Here is a 21,126-nt window from a genome sequence, read left to right on the forward strand (position 1 = left end):
ATATCATACATATTATTCTCATCTCATTTGGCCATAGGAGGCGGATTTTTTATTGTTCAACAGTTGAACAGATGCAACCTAAAAATTAGGAACAAAATAAATTGACCAAAAAAATATTAAAATTATTAAAAAAAAAATTGAATTAATTTTCAAAAGTCAGAAAATACTAAAGAAGAAAACAGATGTCTGAAAAGAAAATCCAGTATAAGAAAAAAAAATTAAAAGGTTTACAAACCAAAATAAACAAAAAAAAAAGGAAAAACATCGGAAGAATTAATAAAATGGCATAGTAAAATGATGAAGAAGATTGAAAAGAGAAAAAAAAAAGATAAAATATATAACGCGGTTTGTAGGAGAAAAAAAAACAGATGTAAATAAAAACCATCTCTTTATATCAAAGTCGTTTAAAACTAAATACATAACTATGGTCAATGTTGCCAACAGATTTTTTTTAAAGATAAAAAAAATCGTATGATATGAAAAATCATATAAATCAAGTATACTGATTGAAACGCTTGTTATAAATATAAAAGGTATTATTTATTACATTTAATCAAAAGATTATTTTTCTTATAAAAGAATTGTAGAAATTTTATCCTTAAAAAGCCATCTAATGAAAAAAAAAAAGTTATATATAACAACTAATATAAAATATGTCTTCCTGTTGGTAATGCTACAAATGTTTGTGATACGTAAGTATGTGTCATGTTGATGGGTTATAATTAATTACAAATTTAAAAAAAAAAAAAAAAAGGAATGCAGCAGCTGCTTATGTCGAGCATAATGTTATACAAGATATCCTTGAGACATGAGGATAATCATATAAGCCAATCTCTTAATTAATTATTAAGTACAACTGACCTGATATTAGATTAAAATTACATAAAAATTGCTCAAGAACAATAACCAAGCTATATCAGGAAAGATAAAATAAAAAATTAATTTAATATTACATGGAAGTATATAAGGGGAAAATATTCTTATCACACTAAGTGCATCAGAAGGGCGTATTTCCGGTTTTAGTTAATATAGAAAGGATGTTGGACTACTGTAATGATTTTTGAAAATAATATTGCATTGCTTTCGTTGTTTTTTTTTTTTTTTTTTTTTTTTTTTTTTTTTTGGTATTTCATGTTATGTTGGTATTACATATCCTTTTACAACACTACGATGAACTATATATATTGTTCCAATAAATACCCGGGCGATTTAAAAAGCACTTCTTCATAATTTCAAAAGCATATAAAAATCTATTTACGAAGGTTATTTTTTATTCAAGGTCCGATCGGTCACGAAATTAAAACCACAGTGAAAAAAAAAAAAAATTATTTGTAACAAGTACTTATATAGTTACGCTATTTCTCTACATAGTCGCCACTCCGATTTAGACATTTGTCGTAGCGTGGTACCAACTTTCCAATACCCTCATCATAGAACGGAGCCGCCTGTGTTTTCAGCCATGTTTCTACGCACGCAGTTTGCGGTACTGAAGTCTCTCACTCACAATGGTGTAGAGAACTGACCTTAAAATTTCAGGAAACGAATCACTCAATACAGAAATTGTGAACCGACGATTTTCTCAAATTGCCTCATCCACTCGCTCAACGAGATCATCGGTTGACATTCGCTTCTTTCCCTGACCGCCTGCATCATGAACATCTGTACGTCCTGCACCAATGTCGAACTTTGCTATCACTCATTGAAGTTTCACCGTACACATTAGTTATTTGTCGATGAATTTCAACCGCATTACACCCCTCAGCCTGAAGAAATCGAATTACCGCACGCACTTCACACTTAGCGAGAGATATGTTATGCTATTGTTGTAGACATGTTTACGTGCTAGCTGCGTGTTCAGAACTAAACGAAGTGACGCAGCGTGATTGAAGGCCATACTAGAGACGCTGCGCAACACATATGCGCAAAAATCGGATGAACCTTTCATCCGAGTTTTGCGCGGGTTTTTATTTCGTGACCGATCGGACCTTGATAAAAAAATAACCCTTGTAGATAACTAACAAATTCGGTTGAAGTCTTATTTCATAGAAAAACACATAAAATTTGTCACCTAACATTCAATATGGTTCAATATGGCTTCTATTTGTAATGCGACATACAACCACCTGAAGTCGATTCAATTCCAAACTGTATACAATAATTCGGGTATTACTTCTGTAGCTGCGATATTAATTCGAAGTCATAACATAAGAAGATTAACAGGAAAAGGTGGTAAATAAATACGATCTTTAATGAAACTCACAAGAAAAAATCTAGCGGGTTGAAATCTGGGGAGCGAGGTGGTCTCGACCGATTCATCGACCTGGGAATCGAGTATCAAGAAAATCTTAGATTTCTAGGCGGCAATGAGGTGGTTCTCCATCTTTCTGATAGTAATAATGCCAATATTTGTCATCATCGTCTAATTAAGGAATTAGAACATTTTGAAGCATCTCTATATAAACGATACGATTTACGGGTTGCCTCCTGGAAGAAGAACGGGTCATACATTCTTTGTTTGTTTAAAGCACAAAAATAAGGACTTTAGGGTTATCAAAAATGCTGCAAAGTTTCATGAGGGTTTTCTATACCCCATGTTCTCCTTATCATTGATATGAAAAGTTGAGTCATCCCTAAAAATTTATCGTTGTCTGCAATTCTACCCATCATTTCCACCCAAAACTGCAGCCGAGCAACTTTGTCATCATTTGTAATGTGTTGAACCACGGTAAGTTTGAATGGTTTCAAATGCAATCGTTTACGCCAAACAGACGTTTGTGGAATGTCAGTCTCAGGTGACGTACGTCGAATTGTTTGGATTACATGCAAAGCTTTCTCGGAGTTGTTTCATAGCAGCTTCAAGGACGCGTGAGCATCTCGGTGACTTTTTATGTTTAACTGAACAACCAGTCTCAACAAAGATTTGGTCCCAAGAATAAATTGTATGCCTACTAGATGGTTGCCTACCATATTCTATACGAAAATTACGTTGAATTGCAGTTGTTGACTATATCGTGAAACCAAAACACACAACGAGCACGTTACGCACCAATAAATGTACTATTCATTTTTAACAACACTGGTGGCCGAATTCGGTACTAATGAACTACGTGAGTCAAAACTTTATGTTTTTTCTATAAAATGAGACCTCAACCGGATCTGTAAGTTATATTAATAAATTTTTATATGCTTTTAAAATTGGGAAGTCCTTTTTGAATCACCAAGTACATTATACTTATATATTTGTATGTTTTCCTTTTTCCTCCTTTTCACGTTGTTGTTGAATTATGACTGCATCAATTGCTTAATCGCTACGATTTACTTGTCAACAACCGACTTTGGTACTATTACGCATAATGTTTGAAAATTAACAACGTTGCCTTAAAATTAATAGACTTGAAAATTAATATCGTCCTTTATCTATTAGATTTATATCATCCTACAAAGTTTCATTAAAATCGATAAAAATTTCGCCCAGAAGAAAAACCAAAAACCAAAAAATGAACGCAAAAACATATTTTTTGAGCTCAAACTCCGGTTCCCGTGAACCGATTAACTTCAAAATCAATAGTGTACTATTTATACTAAGTTTACATCACCCCATCAAATTTCATCAAAATCGGTCAAAATTTACGTCCAGTACAGCGGACGTAAACATCTTATACAGAATGATTCAAAGAAACGGGAAATTTTGAAAGTTGTGTTGGTAGCCGTGGGCGATTGGTACCACTTGATAAGTGGCGCCAGCCTCTCTAACCTAACCTGCCATTTAGTTGTCATGGATCCTTGGAGTGGTGCGCAACGTGCATTTGCTATCAAAGCGTTTTACAAAAACAATGACAGTGTGGAGGGAGCGCGAAGAGAATTTCGCCATTCTAATCTGGGACGGCACGACCGTGTTCCATGAGTACATGCATTTAAAACATGGATATCTAATTTTAAGGAAACCGATTCGGCAATGAAAAAGAAACCTCCAGGCCGTGAGCGAACCGTCCGTACACCACAGAATGTTCAAGCTTTACAAGATGCTGTCACACGAAGTCAACATCGGTCAATCTGTCGTCTCTCAGCATCTTTACAATCGGATAGTTCAAGTGTTCGAAGAATGTTAGTGAAAGACTTGCAATACCATCCGTACAAGTTGCAGATCGTCCAGGAACTGAAACCGAACGATGCAGTTGTGCGAGCACAATTCTGTAATGTAATGCTTCAGAAGATAAATGATAACGAAGAGTTTGTTCACGAACTGTGGATGTCAGACGAAGCGCATTTCCATCTCAGTGGATTTGTTAACAAGCAAAATTTCAAGTACTGGGCACAAGAAAATCCTACGCAGCTACACCAGCGTCCGTTGCACAGCCAGAAAGCGACCGTGTGGTGTGCTATGTCATCTTACGGTGTTATAGGCCGTTATTTTTTTGAGGATGACGACGGTCTTGCGATTACAGTGACGTCGGCTAGTTACGTAGCCGTGCTTGAAACCTTTGTTGGGGAACAACAAAAGAGATTTCCACCGATTCTTAACACTGCCTGGTTTTAACAAGACTGAGCAACGTCAAATACTGCACGAATATCGATGGCAGCTGTACGCCGATTGTTCGGACAACGTGTCATTTCACGAAACGGTGACATTAGAGATGGCCTCCCAGATCGCCTGATCTCTCAGCTTGCGATTACTTTTAGTGGGGGTCACCTTAAAAGCAAAGTGTTCCACAGTAGACCTGCTACAACGGAAGAACTGAAGGCAAAGATCCGAGAAGCAATTGCGGAAATTCCAGTCGAGATGTTACGTCAAACCACGAACAATTTAACGAAGAGACTTCGTGAGTGTTTACGTAGAAGAGGAGGTCACCTGAAAGATGCCATCTTTAAAAAATAAACTAAAATGTATGTATCCTAAAATGGCAACATTTGTACAATTACATTAAATAAAATTCATTTTCTAAAAAAAAATTTTCATTAATGTTATTTAATTTTTTTAATTTCCTGTTTCTTTGAATCACTCTGTATATATGTACGAGGGATATCTCTAGAGTAAAGACCGCTGGGAAATTTCTCTCCATAAGGTTAGCGAACCTATATCGTTCTTGGCCACTTTAATGATGTACATAGTCCATTGTTGTTTGTAAGTTATGACGTTATAGTATCTTTGATTACGTATGAGTTATATTAGAAAACGAATAGGAAAATCGATGTTCCAGCCAACTGTGAAATACACGGAGTCATACATTTTATAAACCATCATAAGCCGGTTGAAATTCATAGGTAGTTGGTTGCTATGTACGGTTATAATGTAATGAAGGAAAGAAACGTCAAAAAATGATGTGAAAGGTTTAGAAATAACAGAATTAATGTGCACGATGAAAAACGTTCGGTGAGGCCCTCGAGAATCACCGAGGACTTGTTGAAACGCGTCGATGATAAAATCAGAAAAGATCGTCGCTCAATGATTTCCGACCTGGCCCTTTTATTTCCTGATGTTTCAAGAGTGTTATCGGTCGAAGTGTTCACGAATATTTAAGCTTCAGAAACGTTTGTGCACGTTGGGTTTCGCACGTCTTAATGGAACGTGAAAAAAAAATTCGAATTGGATTTGCTTTCGAATTTTTGATGCGCTACACAGAAAAATGTGATAAGTTTCTTAACTCGATTGTTACCGGCGATGAAACATGGATTTCGTATTACATGCCAGAGAGAAAATGGCAGTTAAGTGATTGGGGTCATCCTCTATCACCAACCAGACCAACAAAGGTCAAGCCGCAGCTATTTGGACTCAAACTGATGGCCAGTCTTTTGGGATCGGTTCCCAAAAGTCTTTTGGGATCGGTTCCCAAAAGTCTTTTGGGACATACTGCTGATCCATTTCATATCCTGTGGAACGATTATAAATGCAGAAGTCTACTGCGATGTAATTCTACGTAAGTTACGGCGCGCCATTCAAAATCGGCGACGCGGGCGGTTGATCGACGACGTCGTCCTGGTGCACGATAATTCACGTCCAAATTTTGTGGATCCGATACGTGATTTACTGAGAACCACTGGATAGAAGATTCACGATCACTCACCATATAGTCCGGACTTAGCTCCTTCTGATTACCATTTTTTTTTTAAATTGAAGAAATTTTTGAGTGGTAAGCAATTCGCGAGTGATGATGGACTTAAAAATGCTGTTAATCAGTGGCTAAATGGACTGGACACAGAAGAATACGACGAAGGTATATTGAAACAGGTGTATCGCTACGATAAATACCTTAATACATGTGGCGATTATATAGAGAAGTAGTATAAGGTATGTAGTTTAAGAGAAATAAAAAAATATTTATAAAGTTTTCAGAATAAAATTTTTTATAATGAAACTTTTTTTACTTTAGAGATAACCTCTCGTATATAAACACTGCAAAATAATTTTCAGAAGACGCCAAAACGCAAAGAAGAGTTGATTCCCTCCGTTAAAAATGAAACACTCCCTTAAAAATTCTGACCGGGTGCAGTAGAAATTTCTACAAATTCTCTGGAAATACGCTAAAAATTAAGATAAAATAGTAAAAAAAAAAACCCCAATAAATTGTTTTATAATATTTTTAATAAAAAAAATTTGGAACGAATATATAATAAAACTTTTAATATTTTTCAAACTATTCGACTATTTATCAAACTTATTTATATAAAACCTCATAAAAACAATTTTTGTAGATGACCTGACATAAATAAAAAATTATTTTAAAAGAAAAAAAATCCCTTCCGGCACGCCGGAAGGCGGAAGTAGATTTCACCGGTGCTACGTAAGGGGATAAAAAAAAATTCCCACCTTAAAATTAAGAAAAACTTCAAATTTACTCAATACTACAATGGTTGCATGCGAAAAAGATTTGACATGTTTAGTATACGACAAGGCCCAATCTTCTTACAATTCTAGCAACATTTTGGTCATCCCTTGCCGTAAGGAAACACTTAAACCGATTCGAACTGTGCCTGTTAAGGGAGGAATGATTTTTTCTGTCTTCGAAAACTCATTTTTTTCAAATCCCTGGGCCAATGGTTGATGATGTAAAACAAATTTTACTTAGATAATTTTTTCATATTTATTTCAACTGATGATAACGCATGCGTCAAAACGCGTATATATAAAATTAGAATAAATTTCTAAACAAGAATTTTATTGTAACAAAAAAATAAAGATAAATAAATAAAATGAAAAAAAAAACAACAACAACAGTGGTTTCTAGAATTGAATAGAGCAAGAGAAATGTTTAAAAAAAAAATTTAGCAATTCACTGCATCAGTCCCGCCCACTGTCAGTCAGTACTGCTCTGTTCTGTTTTGTGTATACGCAATCCTCGTATAAATCAAACAAGACCACCATCACCACAAAGTAATTATATGTTGGTAAATCCGAACGTAAAATAACTAATGAATTTTTTTCATTTTATATTGTCTTGAATTACAGATCGTTTCATGACGAATTGGAAAGAATTTGAGGACACGTTATTATAACTAAAATTAAAGAAAAAAAATTCATGAAACAAATTGAAACAAATATTTCAATTTTAAGAGTTGGGTTGATTTTTTGAAATTTTTTCTGATTAATTTGGATTTAATAAAGCTTTCTCAAAAATACCTCTGAAGAAATTAAAATTGGTTTTTACGCAAGATCCCAGCACCGGTTAAAGAATTTTGAGAAAAAAAAAATTAATATGAACAATGCTCTACTTATAAAACTAATATTTGATTTAAATTTCAAGAAAATCGGTTCGGCAACTCTAAAAGCAGTGGTGTAACCGTTTTCGTATGTATGTACGCACATAATTTTTTTTGGTCTAGATCAGTGGTCTCCAAAGTGGGGTACGCGTACTCCAACGACTACGCAAAGTGATATTTGAAGGTACGCTAAAGAAGCAGTATAAATAATAAATTATATATATATATATATATATATATATATATATATATATATATATATATATATATATTATATGGGGTACAACATATCCATTTCCCCTTTCACCCTTTCCTTTGGTTTGTAAGGGAAGGAGGAAAAATAATGTTTTCTGTTTTCTTTCTTTCATATCAAGCTTGGTCTTCGGGGTACGCGAACAAAAAGGTTTCTCGATCGCTTGGACCGTGCCGATATCTCATTTTTGATTTGTTCACCATACTTTCAACTTTAACATATTTATTCTATTTATATTCGCCGGATAAATAAAAAGGAAGTATTTCATTCGTTTGGAAAAATTTTTTTGGTTACCTAGATTACAAAAAGAATAAAAAATTGAAAAAGATTATACAGACAAAAAAATAAAAAACTTTTTTTGAACCGTATCAAATACAAATCCAAGAGAGATTTTTGTTAAAATATTTAAATAGATGTACAGTTTATGGTAGTGAAATATAGAATACAGAAAAATAAAAGAACAGAAGACTAAAGAATAAGTTAAAAAGTAAAAGCATATTGAAAATTATCAAAATCGATAATAATCGAAATTTTAAGAAAAGATTAGAATTGGAATAGTCGTAAAGTGATGAATTAAAATGGTAAAACATGTATTAAATCAGATTTAGTAAATTTGGTGATAGACGGACGTACAGTAAAGTAAACAAAGATTACTACATTATGTATGAAAATAACTGATGTTGTAGGATGTGGTAAACATGATGTAATTTTAAAAATTAATGGGAAAAGAAATGAATGTAGATTACCATTAAATTAGTCAACAATCGATATCTCAACAAAAATACTAAGTAATAAATATATATATATATATACATATTAACTTTAAAAATGTTTCGGATTTTTTAATAGTTTAAAAGTGAGTTATAGGTTTTGTTTGGTAAATGTTTTTGACAAAAAAAGGTAACATGAAATCGTTTAAATGTTAAAACTGTTAAATGGTTACTGGTGTACACAGAAATGACACTTGAATATAAGAACACGATTCTGTGCATAATACGTGCAGACTTGTAAAACCACATAATTTAATCACGAATCAACTTTCTATTGAGCAATTTGTAATTTAAAATTTCGCGATATTTCATAAAAAAAAAAAATAATAATAATAATAAAAAATAAATAAAATAAGGGAAAATTATTTTCGGTTTATATATATTTATCAACAATGTGTGTGTCTGTGTGTGTTTAAATTTTTAAGTACACTTAAAATTCAGGCAAAAATTATGAAAATTAAAAATTACATAGATAATAAATTTGGCTAAAATAAAACAATGAGAAGAAAAGATCAAAATTACAAAAATACATAATAAAATAGCAAAAACAATAAAACACAAAATTCAATCATTCAACACAAAACAATAAAACACATATTACTTTAATTAAAATAAATATTAAAAAAACTTACATTTTTCTGCTGCCTCCCTTTGTTTTAAAACTACAAAAACTTAAAACGAATTTATCACGTTCTAATTAAAATAAAAAAATAAAAATAAATAAAATTTTCATTCAAGAAAGATTACAACTGAACACATGCCACAACTCACGCTCGATAGAATACAACTGTAAGTAAAACGGAACAACAACAGTCAGTTGTATTTAAATCTGACATAAAACGTGCTGCATAGAGATGATAGTATAGTATCAAAACAAACACAACTTATACGTACATAAAATTTCCCTTATTTATTAAAAAATTCCCTCCGTAACATAATTTCCCTATTAAGGTTATCTTTCTATTTTTTACGATTTACACATCTGTTTTGATGTTTAAATTAAACGATTTTTAATTAAAATTATTATTTAATATATTTCAAATGGTGATTAAATTAATAAATTAAATATTATATTAATTTTAATTAAAACTACCTATTTTAATGTTAAAAATATAATTAACTTTCTTTATTATACTTTAAATAGTTTTAATAATAATAAAATTAAATTAAAATATTCTTTCATTAAAGTTGAAAAGTTGTTCAGAAAAGTACTATACAACTTATGCTATCTAACGGTTACATAATGAACTAATTGTTTTTAATTTAATCTTTACTCTTCAAAGAATAATCTGGAAGTGTGGAAATATTCTCGTTAGAAGTTTTTTTTTTTTTTTTTTTTTTTTTTTTGTAAAATTAACAATAAATAAATAGTAATTTATTTAAAAACTAATAATTTTTTCTAATAATGCAATAAATAAAAAACCATTTGATAATTTTATAATTCAAATAATTTTTCTTTTGTAATTATTTATTTATTTATTAATTAATTACATTTTCACTATTATATTAATGTTTAATTTAAAGATGTAATATATAATAAAAGTTAAATAAGTCTGTGTCGGAGCTTATTTTTTTTATTTTTATATTACAATGAAAACCAAACAAACAAGGTCACGATTTAAATAATTATTATTAATCATATATAATTATAAGCTTTTTTTTCTTATATATTAGTATTGAGTATTACACAACATTTTTTTTTAAATAAAGAAAATATTTTTCTCATTTATTTAAAAAAAAGAAGATTTCTCAAGCAAATCTTAGAATGAAGTTCAAATTAAAAATATAAGAGTTAAATAGATGGGACAAAAAATTTAACTGTGGCATCATTAACCTGGAATAATCACAAAAAAATCTTGATCAGACCAACTTTACTAAATACAAAATAATTATTGAATGAAAAAAGGTTGCTGTTTAATATCATGCAAAATAAATGACATAGTTCATTATAAAGTAATTATTTTAAAGTCATTAATTATTAAATATTTTAGATAAAAGAAATTTGTTATTTTTATTTTCCGAGCTATATTTTGTAAGTCAATTTTTTTATAGATCTTGACCCCTTCTAGCCAAAAAACCAATTCTAGCTCAGAAAAATTCTGAAAGGATATATATAAATATATTACACAAGTCAAGTCAAGATGGACGAAGCAGGAGCGATATAAAATGCCGAATAGCACGGGCAAAACGAGCCTTCAGTCAGAAATGTAATTTGTTTACATCAAAAATTAATTTAAATGTCAAGAAAAGATTTTTGAAAGTGTCGCTTTCAAAAGTTTGGAGTGTCGCTTTATATGGAAGTGAAACTTGAACGATCGAGTATCTGAGAATGAGAAGCTTTTGAAATGTGGTGCAATAAGAGAATGTTAAAAATCAGATGGGTGGATAAAGTGGGCGGCAAATAGAGGAAGTAAGAAGCATTTGGAAAAATATAGCTAAACGAAGAGACAGACTTATAGTCCACATATTAAGGCATCCTGGAATAGTCGTTTTAATATTGGAGGGACAGGTAGAAGGAAAAAATTGGGTAGGCAGACCATGTTTGGAATTTGTAGGGATGTAGGAACTTTGTTTTCCTGTAGGTGGTATACCGAAATGAAACGACTAGCACTAGTTAGGGAACTTGGAGAGCTGCATCAAACCAGTCAAATGACTGAAGACAAAAGAAAAAAAACACAAGTCTATTTTTTGTTATATATTTTCAAACTGGATTAACTGATTTGGATGGAATTCAGCGCAATGGTTTCTATATTGAGGCATTGAGGTCATTTAATTTCGGTCACGATCAGTCAAATAAAGATGGAAGTATAGACCTTATGGGTCTCACAACTTAAAATTTTACTCAACAGAGCAGGTAAATTTTTTAAAAATAATCTAATCCCTGTTAGATAGATAATATACTTTTTCAATGTTTGATTTTATTCAAATGCCCATAAAAAGGTGGGGGAAAAACTCCCTTGTTTCTTTTTTGTAATTTATAGACTCAAAGCAGGATGCACTTTACCAGTACTGCTTTTTGGAAGAAATAAAAAATTATCCTTTTAAAATAATAAAATTTGTTTTGAATTAAGACTTTTTTTTAACCTCTGGGTTCACCATTAGATATTACTTCAGAGGATGAGATGAATGATTTGTAACATATGTGAAAATGCCATGCCTAACTGAGATTCAAACCCAGGACCTCTGGATTAAAGGTTGTCATGCTACCACTCACCAGCTTAACTTTAAGTCGGACTATGTTTTTATTTTAAGTATTTATTGGTATCATATCTATTAATGAAAGATATTATCATTAAAATTGTTTGGTTTGATTCCTAACCCTCAGTTCACTTTTATTTTTATTAATATGTTATGAATAAAAAATATAAAAATGAAACTGAAAGAAAATGGTCCTTGTTTTTGGATATATATAGACAAATGATGACAAAATAAGTTGCCAAAAATTTTATTCACAAAAGTGTTAAACATTGATATAAAAAAAGTGACTGTTCATGAGCCGTCAACAGTGATTAATATTTAAAAAAAGAATCAGCAAGCAATTTTTTCCCATAAGGAAGAATATGTAATAAAATTTTTATTTGAAGTATGTTGAATCTGTTAAGTTATAAAGCTAACGGCTTATTAATAATTTTTCTCCTAAGTAGTAACCAAAGTTTCCAGCTTTTATACATAATGATTAAAGTTATGAAGACTGTAAATTGCATTAACATGAAAAAAGACAATAAATGAAGTATTTTTATTTGAAAATAAATTGGAACTATAAAAAAAAACACAGAAATAAAACAGGATGTGTCGGTTATGAATCTTCTATATATTTTGGAAGTACACCTATATTCTTTAAATTAGTAAGGTTAGGAAACAGTGAGAGTTGTGTTCATTTAATATTGTAGTGATCTGTGTTGTAATTTGTTGATGAGATTTAGGAATACAAAGTACTAAATAATTTAATTGTGACAGCAGAATTTTTTTTTAAACTCCCTTTCATTCACACACTCACTAAAAAACTACTCTGAATAAATATTATTGTACTAATGTGACTAGTAGTTTTCCTTGAAGACGCATATAATTTGTTTTAACTTCATATGACTAGTTAAATTTTTTATTTTCATAATTTTAATCTACAGTTTATTATGTAATTTTTAACAGTTTTATATCTTAATATGAATGTTACTCCAAGAAAACTATGTAAAATATTTAACAGTAGGATCATATGATTAAACCCACCGGGTTGGTCTAGTGGTGAACGCGTCTTCCCAAATCAGCTGATTTGGAAGCCGAGAGTTCCAGCGTTCAAGTCCTAGTAAAGCCAGTTATTTTTACACGGATTTGAATACTAGATCATGGATACCGGTGTTCTTTGGTGGTTGGGTTTCAATTAACCACACATCTCAGGAATAGTCGAACTGAGAATGTACAAGACTACACTCATACATATCATCCTCATTCATCCTCTGAAGTATTATCTAAACGGTAGTTACCGGAGGCTAAACAGGAAAAAGAGAGAGAGGAGCATATGATTAAACTACGAAAAGATGTACAAATCAAGTTTATTGCAGATTATTTAAAATCAGGAAGAATTTGGAAAATATTTCTTCTAAACAAAAAGGTCGTTATGACAGAAAAAAAATACTCATATAACAAATGATAAAACCAGTTGAAGTTGAACTTCTAGCTGCCAAATTTGTTTTGTAAGTAAATCTGGAAAGACACCTTTACTGTTAAACACAGTTTTCTTGAGGCAGAAAAAAACAACTATTAACTGCTGCAAGGAAGAGAAAATATTTATTATGAAGATGAAATTCAAATTATGGATTTCTGAAGAATGTAACAAGAAATATTTTCAGTCAAAAAAGACATTTTCAGGCATGATTACCCTTCACTGAAGAAGGCCTTTCAGTGCAGCAGGTAGACCAAAAAGGCCTACCTATTCATCTGTGAGGCTGGTGAGGCCCTAGTTTTGTGGATGGTCCAATGCACTCCCTTTTCAAAGAGAATTGCATGTGATGTCTATAGGTGGTTGCATGACTAGCAATTGAAAATGAAGGAAAGAAAAAAAATCTAGGTTGTGGGAATTCTTTCTCATCGTCTTCTGGCAATCAACCTTGGGCTAAATTTGCAATCGCGGGACTTTGCATCTTTTTTTGCCTTTCTGGACTTGTTGGTTTGTAAATATTTACACCTTTGAAAGACCTGTAGACCTGGGAAGTGCACACAATGGTGAGTGCACCATTGTGCACTCACAATTGTGAAATATGTCACAATGGTGATTATATATTATTTATTTTGTGCATTCACATTAAAGAAATATTTCTCCTTGTTAGATGACTACTGGATTTCTTCTCCATTCTTCATCTGATGTTTTCTTCTTATTCATTATTAGGATATGAAAGTAAATGAGGGATTTACAATTAAATATTATTTTTATTTATTTGCATACATGAAGGCGGCAGATATCTCATGAATGAATTTCCTCAGAAAATACCACAAGATTTAATTTTCTTCTACATCTTATATTCATTTTTACTTCCTTGTTCAAAGTAAAGGATGTATTGTAATTGTTAAAAATTTTGGTTTTCAGATTTCAATGGAAATATCCATTTTTATCATCTCTGAATCCATTTTGATTAGTTTTGGCATGACGCTGTACGTACATACATATGTATCTCGCATAATTCCAAAATGATTAGCTGTAGGATGTTAAAATTTTGGATTTAGGACTGCTGTAACATCTAGTTGTGCACATACCCTTTTGATTGCAATCAACTTGACCAAAAATGCCCAAAATCCAAAAAAATTTCTTAACTACAGTAATAAGCCCTAATTCACAGCTTTTCAACAATTTATCTGGTACTTCTTTTCATTGGTACCAGTGTTATAGTCAAATACAATTTTAATTAATGAAATATTTGGATCTTACAAGGGGAAGGCTCATCAGTTCGAGTCAGACTTCATTTCTTTTTTTTTCAATTTTTTTTTGTTTAATTTAAATATATTGATTTATTAATAATTATTATTAATCTCTGATAGCAAAATAATTCAATAATAACAATTAAAAAAAACGTATGAAAAAAAATAAAAAATTATTAATGAAATAAAATTTTATGTACTTTTAAAAATGTGTATATGTAATTTAATAGGCGTACAAGGAAGTTATGTGATGTACACATCAGATTTTTTTCTTTCAAGTAATTAGAATATTTCATTAAAAATTGCAATTAGAATATTGTATGTATGTATCATTACCATGATTTGATTTCTTTTGTTTCCTTATATCTCATTTAATTAAGTCTAATAGTTTTTTAACAAATAAACATTGTTAACAAATGGTTCAATATTATTTTTGTATACAATTTTGTTGTAAGATTTTGAATTACTTTAATAATAAATTTTGTCATTTTTTTATACAATGAATCTGTAAAATAATAATGGGATTTAAAATAGCCATAATTTTTTATTATGCTTGGGAAAGACAAGAAGAATATGTCAAAATGAAAAGAAATTGTTCAAGTTTTTGATATAAAAAAACTTCTAGTACCACAACATGTTATAACACAACATATTAAAACATCATTGTGATGAGTTACAACATCAATAACATTAAGAAGTTTTTTAGTTGCTACGATCACGATGTAGGGGGAAATGCAGTCTGTACTGTGGCTTACTAAGTTTGAGTCAACTCATTAAGGGTGAATACCATTGTGTATTAATCTACAAAAAAGATCCGCCGATGGGAAAAACAACTCAAAGAAACAGGCACCTACAGAAGCATTCACATCCGGCCAGGATGATCGTGAGTATCTGGCTAAACCAATGAAACTGTAAAACAAGTTAATTGTGAGCACAAAAAAATCAATCCAGAAATATTCTGTAGAATTTATGTGCCAAAGATAGTTCAAAATTACTACAATTTGCTAATTACAAAATTCAGGTGTTATAAAATTTATTCACGTAACAAAATTAAACAATTTGAATTCATTACTGGTATTCTTGATTGGTTAAATCATGATGGTCATTTTTAAAAAAAAAGACTATTTTCAAGTAACATTTCATGTTTCAGGACGAGTACATCTGCATGATATTTGAATAGAGAATACTGAACCTCTGTTTCTCATTATGGTACATTGATGTGAAGCTCAAAAGTTAACATGTGGTACGTATTGGAACAAGAAAAAGTTATTCTTCTTTTTCTCTTTTTTCCTGAATTAATTATTTTAACGGGAACAATTTCCTGGTTATGTTAAAAGAGTATAAAGTACACAAAAACTGCAGAATTCCATTATCCAGTTTTAGAGGAAATTCCTCTTCTACACAATTTGCTATATTCATGTTGGTTAGCTTAAACAAAATATATCCTCAAAATGAGTTACATGAGAAGAATGGATAATCTAGCCTCTATGGTATCTAGATCTTATCTTTGTGGATTTTTATTTGTTGAGTTATGTAAAGACAAGTATATCTCATGTTCAAATAAGAAATTTAGATCAATTAAAAGAATGAAGTTATTTCATCTATTCCATCTGTCATGTACGGTGAGTATTTTCTAGATGTCTGGAGGGAACTAAGAGAATACATATTGAAATCTACTGATAATTCTTAAGAGAATTGCTCTTCATTTTGAAATATACTTCACGATTCTGTCATGCAGTTCGACTGCAGTCATGCTGCGGTTCTACAATGCCTATACACGAGTCGCCACTGATCTTATGTAAAAAAATTTTTAAATAGAGATAGCTTTAAAAGTTCACACAATTGGTGATATTTTTAAATAGTAATTAATCAGGAAAAATAATTGTTTTATAAATTTTCAATGTTTATAATATTGCAACACATTTTTTAGTCCTTCTCTTTAAATAACGACAGGTGAATTAAATATCTAATAACCCATATAGTTCTATAAAATCAGAAATAGCTCACGAAGTGGAATTTTAAAAATGAAAGGATATGAAATAACATAAAATATCAACAACCCAAGCAAAATTTAACATATTTAGATTCAATAGATGCATTACTCGTGTTTCCATCATTTACTTAGAGGATCCTACAGAAATTAATTCTTATCCTTTCATTTTAATACATTAGTACATTTCCGACTGCTTTCCTGGTTTTAATAACTAGTACTTGAATTTATTAGTTCTGAAATAAACTATGTAAATATATCATAATTTAAAACTAAACAATAATTCTTTTTTTTAAGACTTTATTTTATACTTCGGCTGCATGTATAAACAAAGAAAACATAACTTAATTGTTTTGAATTATTTTTCCATTATTCCATTTGTGTGTTTCTCCAGGAATCGTTTTTTAAATTATATTCCATTTAAATTATATAAAATCTAGAAGTGAGGATGCATTTCAAACCTGGTATAGAGATCAGTAGTATTATAATGATGATTCAATTTTGAATGAATTATTGTATCAATACAAAAGCAAATTACATTAACTAAACCAAAAACATATAGAGAAAGTATAATATGTACTTTTGTTTGTTTTCATGGTTCGCATCATAAAAACATGGATAGGCTGGGATGGAATGAATGCTCCAGGCACCTAATCATTCATGTATTTCTGGTCAGTAGTATCATGTTACAGCAATAAGTTCCATCATTAGTTATACAATATATTATTGTGAAGTTTCTCATGAATATAGAGGGTCAAACCCTCTGAAATTTAAACTAAATTGCATGTGAAGTTTTTTGGAAATGATAGTGTCACATAACCAAGTAAATGAATACGTCAGCAAATTTAAAAGAAGGCATGAAGCTGTAGAAAATGAGTCGAATTAAGCACTCAAGAACAAGTGTGATAAATGATAACAATCCATTTATTTTTGACTTCATTGAAGATCGGAGGAAACTTATGGTTGATGAAATTGATTTGGAAGTGGATATCAGTCATAGAAGTGCCCATTCCATTATTAGAAAGTGCTTTGGGTTTTGCAAAGTTTGTATGAAGTGGGTTTCAAGACTTTTGATGCATAATCAGAAACATCCAATAGGAAATTTGCCACAGGATCCTGAATCAATTTTGATGAGGGGGAAAAATAGGACATAAGTAGCATAGGAGTGGAGAATCCTAATCCAGCGGGTTGGTCTAGTGGTGAAAGTGTCTTCTCAAATCAGCTGATTTGGAAATCGAGAGTTCTAGCATTCAAGTTCTAGTAAAGGCTGAACTTTTATACTGTTTTGAATACTAGATTGTGGATATCGGTGTTCTTTGGTAGTTGGGTTTCAATTAACCACACATATCAGGAATGGTCGAACTGAGACTGTACAAGACTACATTTCATTTACACTCATAAATATCATCCTCATTCATCCTCTGAAGTAATACATGAATTCCTGTAGGCTAAACAGGAAAAACAAAGAAAATGGAGTGGAGAACCCTAACTGAAAGAGTAGGAGCCAATAGAGTAAGATAATATGTTATATCATACCATGCCAAAATCAGTCTGCAAATTTGATGAATTGAGAATATGTTTGTTTGCTCAATGTTTTAATATCAAGATAGATAGGTTGTTGACGTTTTATAATGGTAGTTTACAGGTTAACTTGATGATTCAGATTATTTATTTTGAGTGTAACCGATATATCCATCTATCTTAAAGTTTATAGTGTTATTTTTTGTTATTATTAGTTTATAGTATTGATCATAAAATTAAATTCCTTTTTGATACTAGAATAAAAATATTTATTTTAAAGATATTTTACAACCAATGAAGTGAATTCTTTAAAAATTTAAAAATATACTAATTCTTCTGTTCATAAGAAAAGGATGATATACGCTATCTTTTTAAGGGTATGAGGATTTCGGCCGTTTACATTACTGCTGCTGGACATGTTCGTTATATCAGCTACGTCATTGTTTAGATGAGTGAAACGACTTATGAATTTTGCTTTTTCTAATACTATAGCAGAGCTACAACTGTAGAAGGGAAAGTATTGTAATCAGTCCAATTTGGGCATGTGTGGTTTTCACTGGATCTTGACACCTAAGGAACCCAAAAAACCAGATGGAAATGTTCACAAGTACATATATGTATTTGGTGTTTCACGCCTTATACAACACAACTACTTGTCCGATTTTGACCAAACTTTGTCAGATTACTTCTATTTATGGGGCATTGATGCCATTAAATTTTCAACTTAAAAGGTCAAGGAAGTGAGGCTGTAGAGCAAGGTCAGTACCTCAAGATTTCACATAATTAAGGTCTTATTTATTTTTCTTAGGCACATTTGTTAACAATTAAAAAAAATGTTCGAAAAACTTTTTGCAAAATCACACCCCCACCCCAAAAAATGCTCTAAATAAACTAGTGACTAAATCTGTATAGTGTGTAATTAATACCCACTCCCACCACAAGCAGTGCTAGTGTAGCACTGATGTACAGCTGCTGTAGTCGTCTGCTATGTTGCTACAGGGAAGAGGTAGTATTAAATAAATTAATAATATTTAAAGTGTAAAAAAGCATTTATGTGAGCGTGCTTTAGTTGAATCATTGAATTAAATAAAAAATATTATATTTAAATAAAATGATAAATATTTTAAATTAAGTTGTGTGTGTAAGATGTGCATCAGAAAAAAACCGTGTGCCGGGAAAGTCCTACAACTGTGTTGTCAGTTTTTTCATCTGAGAGATCAATAAATTTTGTTCTGTAATCAGTAATTTCTACCCTTAGTTCTTCAAAATTTCTTTTCTAATAAACATCATTTTTTTACAGTTTCTACATTATTTATTAGCAAGGAAATTTTATCATCCAATACAGTTTATTTTATCATCCAGTAACATTAATTTGAGGCCTCTAATTTTTCTCATTCCACGAAGTTCTTCTTTCAAAATTTTTGAACTATTTTTTCAATAAGAAGATACCATTTGAAAATCTATAAAACAAAGTATTTTAATTTGAAATAAATATGTGGGAAGATTTTTTAGATTGTTGAAGCAATTTATAAGAACAGAAACCAAAGCATGATTTTCATAGATTAAACTATTATGCTTTGTAAAACAAAAACATTTCTGATTGATCGTTGAAGGTTCTTCCAAGTGTAAATTACTTAGGAAGCAATTTGGTAATGTCTGAAATACTGAAATTGGAAAATTTTCAAACGAAATCTTTTGCTTGAAAAAACAGATTTCCAACTTCAGTATTTCAGACATTACCAAATTGCTTCCTACGTAATTCAAACTTGGAAGAACCTTCAGCGACCGATCAGAAATATTTTTGTTTTACACAATAATACTTTAATCTATGAAAATCATGCTTCAGTTTCTATTCCTACAAATTGCTTCAACAATCTAAAAAATATTCCCACCAATTTATTTAAAATTAAAATGTTTTGTTTTGTAGAAATAATAATGATTTTTTTAATAAGTTCTTACATTAAACTAATTACGTAAACCAGAATTATCTGTAAACCAAAAATCCCTTCTTCATAAACACACACATAAATATATATATATATATATATATGGGTATCTTTTCAGAATTACACAGTTAAAAAAATTTTGTATATTTAACATTAATTAGACTAGGTTAGCATAGGTTAAGTTAGGTTAGGATATGTTCTTCTTCTTCTTTCTTTTTCCAGTTTAGCCTCCGGTAACTACCGTTTAGATAATTCTTCAGAGGATGAATGAGGATGATATGTATGAGTGTGAATGAAGTGTAGTCTTGTACATTCTCAGTTCGACCATTCCTGAGATGTGTGGTTAATTGAAACCCAACCACCAAAGAACACCGGTATCCAAGATCTAGTATTCAAATCCGTGTAAAAATAACTGGCTTTACTAGGACTTGAACGCTGTAACTCTCGACTTCCAAATCAGCTGATTTGGGAAGAAGCGTTAACCACTAGACCAACCCGGTGGGTAGGTTAGGATATGTTAACTTTCTTTTTCTGTTTAGCCTCTGGAACTACTGTAAGGTATTACTTCAGAGGATGAATGAGGATAATGTCTATGAATGTAAATGAAGTATACAGTCTTGTACAGTTTCAGGTCAACCATTCCTGAGATGTGTAGTTAATTTGAATACTATATCATGGATACTGATGTTCTTTGATGGTTGGGTTTCAATCAACCACACATCTCAGGAATGGTCAACCTGAGACTATACAAGACTACATTAACTTACATTCACACATATCATCCTCATTCATATTCTGAAGTAATACCTTATGGTGGTTTCAGAGGCTAAACAGAAAAGTGGTAGGTTGCAGTTAAATATGTTAACTCTTCAATATAGTTAACTATGTTGAATAATAAACAATAAAAAAAGATTTATTGTCTTCACTGAATAGGAGACTTTCATATAAAGAAACAAGTTACTTTTTTCCATGAATAATACTGTAGCAGCATTTTAAATAAAGAAAAAAAATAGGATTAGAACAAATATAGTTATTTTTAAAAAA

The 21,126-nt window shown here is 30.8% G+C and overlaps 1 protein-coding gene across 2 annotated transcripts in view; it reads right to left on the reverse strand.

Moving 5' to 3' along the window:
• LOC142334157 (transmembrane protein 107-like) overlaps positions 1 to 9,557 on the reverse strand; it is a 373,793-nt gene extending 364,236 nt beyond the window's left edge. For both annotated transcript variants that reach the window (XM_075381945.1, XM_075381946.1), the window contains exon 1: positions 9,351 to 9,557. The gene's annotated coding sequence lies outside the window, so the exon portion shown is untranslated. The remainder of the gene's footprint in view (positions 1 to 9,350) is intronic.
• Positions 9,558 to 21,126: the final 11,569 nt, after the last annotated feature.

The sequence above is a fragment of the Lycorma delicatula genome, chromosome 13, assembly GCF_047948215.1.
Source record: "Lycorma delicatula isolate Av1 chromosome 13, ASM4794821v1, whole genome shotgun sequence".
Lineage (NCBI taxonomy): Eukaryota > Metazoa > Arthropoda > Insecta > Hemiptera > Fulgoridae > Lycorma > Lycorma delicatula.